Raw genomic sequence first — 7,479 nt, forward strand, 5'->3', positions numbered from 1 at the left:
TCTCCAAAGAAGACGTCTTCTGGTGGAGATCTTGGGGACCACTCCCCTTCATCTAAGTTAGTGTCTTCAGTTAAAGATTCCTGAGGGGAATCCATGTGCCTCCTTTTACACAATCTCTTCTAAGAGACCTCCTCACTGGGATGATCTGAAGAGGTATTGGGCCAGCTGTGTCTGAGAGATACAGTGATGAGGCTCAGAATTCGGACTCAAAGAAGGTATGAAAGTAGGATCTGAAGAAGCAAGAGTAAAATGTACTCTCCAATGAGAGAAAGCCCTCTCCACCATCTCAAAAGCATAAGGACTGGGAGAAGCCATTGTCTGCCTCACCGGAGCTGAAACTCCAAGTGCCGCTAATCTTTGACCTTGCCCGGGCTCCTGCCATGAGAGAGAAAAATCAAACTCGAGCTGTCTAACACCAAAGCTCTGAGGGGAAATGATGATTCCGAAAGCCTCGGAGTCAAAGGCTGCCCCCTCCGGATATGGCAGCAACATTTCGGCTCTGAGACTCATCTGCTCTGGGGGGAGGGGGTTACCGTGAGTGAGTCAGGGACACAGTCAGAGTCGACAATGTAGTTGTCCTGTTATCTGATGCTTCAGTTCTTGGGGCTTTTGGATCCAAGGGCTCTGAAATCGCTGGACAGACTGGAGAAGGAAAGACAACGGAAGAGGATATAGGTTGAAGGATCACTGATCCGATGGGAGACTGTAAAGCCCCCATCTGGATCCGAGCTCTGAGAAACTTCCTCATCATTCTATCCACATCTGTTTCAGAGAGGCTTCGGGGAGATCTGATAGAGGATCAAATGGAAGAAGGATGGGACAATCTTTTGGGTGTCTCCTGTAAGAATAGAGATCAGAGCCTAAGGGAAATAGGGTCTGGAGAGAAATGAGGGCTTTGAGGCCAAGGAGACTTGGACATCTCAGATGTCAGATCCAAAGAAGTTGGATCCAAACACTCAGGCTGTCTGGCAGATGGCTCTGATGGAGGAGCATGTTTAGGAGACCAGGCAGGATAATGTTTCCTATGCTCCTTGGGCTCTGAAGCTGATTTAGACCTCTTGGTAGGGGGCTGAGCCCCTGAGAAGGAAACTGAAAAGGAAGGAGCTGAAGCAGGTAGCAAACCCTTCAGAACTAATTTATTGCACCTATTTTTTAGGGCCCGAGACAAGGGGGTTCCAGATAAGCTGCTCATATGCAACAGGGGCATTCCCTGTATCTTATGCCCACATGAAGTGCACTTTTTGAACCCTGTTGGCTTTTCAGCCATCTTAGCATGTAAAGGAGAAAAAGAATAAGGAAAGACAATAGTCCTTTTTTTTAAACTAGAATAGGTAGAAAAGAAAGAAATAAATACCAGCAATTGTATTAAATAAATACCCTAAAGGCAGATATGAAAGTTATAACAAAGGGAAAGCCAAAAATTACCAGCAATGGTGATTACAAATACCCAATAGTAACGGGTATGTAGAAAAAAAACACCTAAAGCACGGAAAATGAGTAAAGGGAGGATAGGATAAATAAATAATAAATATAACCAAGAAAAGGGGAGAAAAAAATCTAATCTTTTACGCACAAACAGGCAAATAAACTATTTCCAGAACTTGAGAATGTGTGATCCATGTAAATGTGGCAAATGAGGTCTGACATAATACAGGGGTCTGCGGCATTATGAGTAAAGGGAGGAGCTCGAGAGTTGGATCCAAGACTCTGAAAGAAATGCGGCTGAGCCAGATCAGAGATCCATTCTTTGAGGAATGAATGAAAATGATGACATCAGACCAACTTTTTCAGCCAGAAAAAACAAACTTTTTCTTCAAAAAAAAATATGTATATACAGTGGAAGGTTTTTCCCAAAAGGGGATTTATCTGCCCAGCCTTGAAGGATTGCTAGCAACCAAAAGTTCCACTGGGCCCAACTTAAGGAGCATTCTTCAAAGGCAAAACAAAGTTCTAAAGTAATCTATGGTCCATTTGTCTTTAAATGGATCTCCTCTTGAGCTCCTAAAAGTTGGAGTACGTGGAAGGTAGCCCTAAGTTTTGAAAAGCTGGCTGGTCATGAAGGGTAGGACCTACTTAGCTTAGGCTGCTGCAAGAGTATATGTTGAACATCATCTCTGATTTTGCCTCATATTTCACCCTGTCCCTCATTAACTTCTGTTACAGTCTGTCAGTAATACCACTCATTATAGATTCATAGTTTTTATTGCTCAGGAAATGAGTGCCCATGCAACACTTACTGGTCTGTCAATGTTTTAAGACATTTAAAGTTGTCTGACACTTAAGGCTCTGATATATCAACTAACAAACTGCTTCCTGTAGTCAAAAGTACAGGGTTCAAATCCTTACTATCTCCATTTGCCTAATGTGTGACTGAGCATGTCATGAAAACCAGACAGTACTTCTGGGTCACCCCTGAGAAGGGATACTTTGTCTAATGGGTTTACCTTGCTTATAAGTCCATAAAATATCATTTAAAATTCATCTCTTCTTGTCCCCCAATTATTTTTGGTTTTGTCCAGAAATTTTGAGCAAAGAAACTGAGATGTATTTTGATCTACTCCTTGTAAAACCTACGGCTTTTGGGCACACCGCTATGAAGTGTGATCACTAAATAATGACAGGCATGTGATTTTCAGACTTGTATCCTTCAGCAAAGCTTGTTATTCTAGCAAACATCTGTGTATGTAACAGAAATATTTAAAATATGTTCCTGATTTTCAGCCTTTGTTCCTGACCCTTGAGCTACAAAATTGAGAGCAATGTTACACTGCTTGGTTCTGAGAGCAGTGACCTGAAATACAATTATTGGCCATTATTTATGAATTTATTCATTCACTTGACCTCAAGCAACATCTGAGGTGACATACAAGTGGCTCATTCTGGGCACATTGGGAGTGCTGCTATGAGCACTTTTGTCTAACATCAAAGACTGAAAGAATACTAATCTCATGAACTTTAATCATACCCTGACTTAGGAATGGGAGCCATTCCCATCATGTTATTACACACCCAAAGACTTGGCAAAATTAAACTGGGTGGCTATAAGAAAGCAACATTTAAAGCAAGAAACTTGCAGTACCAAAAAATATCAATCTAGGATAGAAATGGGATACAAAGGAACCTGAGCAGGAAGAGCTGTATAAATATTTGGGAAATGATGAAGGACTGGCAATAAAACATGAACACATGCAAATAAAACTCAGTATGGAATATTTCAGAAGACTAAAACTAATACTGAAAGCAACTCGACATTTAGGAATAAAGTCCATGCTGTAAACCAATTTACTCCTCCTGTTTTAACTTACAGTTTTGAAGTGAGTGACTGGCCCCAAACGGTATTGGATCAGTTGGACAGAAAAACAAGAAAAATGCTGCACGCATATAAAATGATATATAAAAAAATCAGTGTACACCAAGATTATATACCCCTTACTTTGAAGAAAGTATGGGCCTCCTCAAAATCGATTATATGTAAAGATCTGCAGTCAGGGGACTGCATACACACCTGTTGACCTCATCAAATCCAAACATAGTGAAAGCTTTAAAACATGAGGAGAGGAAGTCCAAGATGACCTCTCTGCTTAGCTTAGCAGAATATTCAGTTGGCAAGTTGGAATGGAAATCAAACCAGAAGTATACAAAAATCTGACAGCAAAACAATGTCGAAAAGCCATAAATATAGTGGCAGGTATAGAGATATCCTGGAACAGCCACATGTTGATCAGGATTTGACACAGGAATGGTTAAGTAGAGGTGAGTTGAAACCAAAGGATGAAAGGTTGATAATGGAAGCCCAGCGTAGTGGACTACATACATGGTTTACAAAATTCGCTGAACATGTGGGAGAAACAGACAAATGTTGGTTCAATAAAAAAAGAACTGAAAACAGTTGCACACCTTGTTGCTGGGTGTGATACACTCTTGGCAAACAACTATACACTGAAAGGCATAATAATGTGGCAAGACTGTTGCATTGGAGATTGTGCAAACACTACAAATGTACAAGTAGCTGAAAATCATTAGAAACATGAACCACAAAGCATAACAGAGAATGATGACATGTACATCACGTGGGATCCCCTATTATCAATGATCCAAAACCAGAAATAAATCCACCAAAACAGCTGTGAACAATGGAGAGCAGAAGAAAGTTTTCTTAGTGACAACTTATAATGTTATAATTGGGGAAATAGTTAAAAAAGTACTTAGCTAAAGTACTTAACATCACAACCTGAAAAACACTGTCAGTGTTAATGCATTAAAAGGAACAGTCTTGTTATTTACCTGCAAAGCAGTAATCCAAGCTCTTTTTTACCATTCTGTGGCAGCGTATCCACACAAAACTGCTCAAAAACATTCTCGGTCACCACATTCCCTTTAATTTGTTTTTCTTATTTAATAAAACAATGTGCAAATTATTATATTCAGTAAACTACTTAGGGCATTCCCCTAACCCAAAAACATTCTGGGGAGATGTTGCATTTCACTGTGGCCACACTTCTTACAGTTTCTACCATCTCATAAGCTCTTGTCTCTCTCTATCAATGCCACGTTCTCCACTTTTGATTTATTTGCTCTTCCATGCTATTTTTTTTTTTTTTTGCATCTACAGTTAGCTTTCATAAGTTCTCTTGCTTACAACTTGACCGTCTCATTTGCAAGACACAGCACCGGAAATTTCTCTAAGTCTAAATCTTGTTCTCTCAGCATTATTTCTTTTAAGTCTGTTATCGGGCCCTCTACATAAAATTCTAACTTTGATAAAAAAAAAAAAAAAAAATCAGGTTATCCAGATTCAAGTAGAACTATAATAATATAAAGGATATGTAAACGTGGAGTAAACCGCTCCTCCAAAAGCCAACAAATAATAAAGGATATATAACGCTAAAAAACAGCGGAGCGGAACACGGCAAGCAGGAGATGAAATCCTCTTATAATGAAAATGTCCTCATTAGCACTGTGTAACACAATGAAGTTCAAAAAGATTCCAAAACGGGTAAAAAGCTTTATTACAGACAACGAGTTAGCGCTTTCACCTATTCAGGCTTCATCAGACTCAACACTACAATACTCTCACTAATTGATTTTATACACTAAACTGGCGGGAAAACCAATTAAATAAAACAATTAAACTGTTAAAACTCTAAAGAAAAATATATAAACAAACATAATAAAGCTATGTTAAAACTGTGAAAACATTAACAATCTTAAAATATGTACATATATCCAAAAACCATAATAACATACAGACAACTATATATAGACCACAGATCTAAAAAGGCATAAAATCAGGATACAAAAAGGGGGAAAAAACAAAAAATATATGTGGAATATGTGAGTCATATTCCTCATTGTGTACCTTCAATCTCCTCATCTTCAGGAAAGGTTTAACAGATAATATAACATTCAGACCTGGTGGAATATCAGATCTGAATCTCATGATCCAGAAATTCTCCCTTCCTTCTGTGTGCGTCCTAACGTCCCCTCCTCTGCAATTAATACTAACTCTCTCTAAAATCCTAAAACTGAAAGTATGAAGGGGACCACACTCAAGTACATGCTTGGCTAAGGCATTGTGCTTGTGTGCCATCCTAATGCTGTACAGATGTTCACGTATGCGATCTCTAAAACTCCTGTTGGTCTTGCCAACATAGAAGGATTGGCACAAGGAACAGGTGGCTAAATAAACTATGTTGTTGGTCATACAGTCCCCAAATGCCTTGATAAAGTACAGATGTTGGGTGACAGGATGTAAAAAAGTAAGACTGGAATTGATGTGTTCACAGAAATTACAGTGACCACACCTGTGTGTCCCATTCGGTGTCTTTGAACATGGTGGTTCTATGGGTGCTCTATCACATAATAATCTTTAGAGTTTTAACAGTTTAATTGTTTTATTTAATTGGTTTTCCCGCCAGTTTAGTGTATAAAATCAATTAGTGAGAGTATTGTAGTGTTGAGTCTGATGAAGCCTGAATAGGTGAAGGCGCTAACTCGTTGTCTGTAATAAAGCTTTTTACCCGTTTTGGAATCTTTTTGAACTTCATTGTGTTACACAGTGCTAATGAGGACATTTTCATTATAAGAGGATTTCATCTCCTGCTTGCCGTGTTCCGCTCCGCTGTTTTTTGCGTTATATATCCTTTATTATCCAGATTCAAGTATTTGATTGTGGTTTGCCAGTTCAGTCACATGATGATCAAAACTGCCTTTCTCTAGTTTGCTCTGTGCATCCAAGCTTACACATTTTCCATAACGAACTGCAAATTTACATTAGCCACTTCCCTAAGCACAATGCTGTTAATAACATCTAGCATGTCATCCCAACCGTGTGTAAGAAAAAGGAGACCTTTATTTTCTAAACTTCATGCTTAGCACATATCGTAGACATATGAAATTCAAAATGCTGTTTGAAACTCCTCCATTATGTATCCACTTTAGCAGCCAAATAAACATTCAAGAGTGGCTGCAGAGCCTCAATTTTCCACAGTTTTGTTAAACAGCAGGATACCAGCAGTTTAGTTTTACACAACCATTTTCAACACATAATTATTCTTGTATTCATCATTAAATGTTCATATCAATGACTTAAATTGTTCCTTCCAAAGCCACTGTCACTATCTTCTGTTTTTATTCCCAGTTGAGTTACCATGCATAACATTATTTGCTTTCAAGAGTTTATGTGCTTGCAAGCACAGAAGTATAATTCTCAATGTGAGAATGCTTTAACTGCAACTGCAACCATCAAGAGTCTTCCCAGTGCAAGGACATTTATCAAAAATTTGGAAGCCTTTGATCTTGAATTTCAATTTATTTCTTGGTGTGAGTAGAACAGTTCAGAAGCCTGAAAAGGAAATGTTTGTCAAGTTTCTACATGTCACTGAGAAAGAAGCTTTAAACATTCTTAAGGAAAGAAAAGTTAAATAACAACAGTTAGAGAGTAATTTAACAATTATTGTGAGCCTAAACGGAGGCGGTTATTTATCTACCATCCGTTTTTTTACAAAGGCACAAAGAGGTCCCACAGATGTTTATATTACAAAGCTGAATAACATAGTCAGAGCCTGTAAATTTGGTGAGTTGCATAATTCTTACAGGCAAAACAGTTTATGTCATAAGAAATGATGAAACAAGGGGCAGGTTTTTAAGAGAAACAGACCTGACAGTATAAAAATATATGTATGTGTATAGAGCAAATGAAATTCCTTCTGCAAATGCAAAGAAACTGAAAATGTTGATGTCTGCATGATAAAACTAAGTTAAATAAAAAAGAATAGAATGAGAAATACTGTGAAAATTTGTTGCAACAGTAACAGACATAAAAAACAGGCATGTGACAAAGCACTGTAACACTATAACAAACAAAAGAAAAGCCTATAACATTGAAATTAATGCCTCATATATTAGGTGTGATGTCAGAAGAGACGTACGCTTTTAACAATACTTACCTAATCTGTGCTACAACAAAACATTTTCAAA

General features: G+C 38.2%; 1 protein-coding gene across 1 annotated transcript in view; it reads right to left on the reverse strand.

Moving 5' to 3' along the window:
• Positions 1-7,479, reverse strand: part of MAP3K13 (mitogen-activated protein kinase kinase kinase 13) — a 1,545,737-nt gene that overhangs the window by 1,191,951 nt on the left and 346,307 nt on the right. The window lies entirely within an intron of this gene.

The sequence above is a fragment of the Protopterus annectens genome, chromosome 6.part1 (assembly GCF_019279795.1).
Source record: "Protopterus annectens isolate FY-2018-M chromosome 6.part1, PAN1.0, whole genome shotgun sequence".
In the NCBI taxonomy this organism is placed as follows: domain Eukaryota; kingdom Metazoa; phylum Chordata; order Ceratodontiformes; family Protopteridae; genus Protopterus; species Protopterus annectens.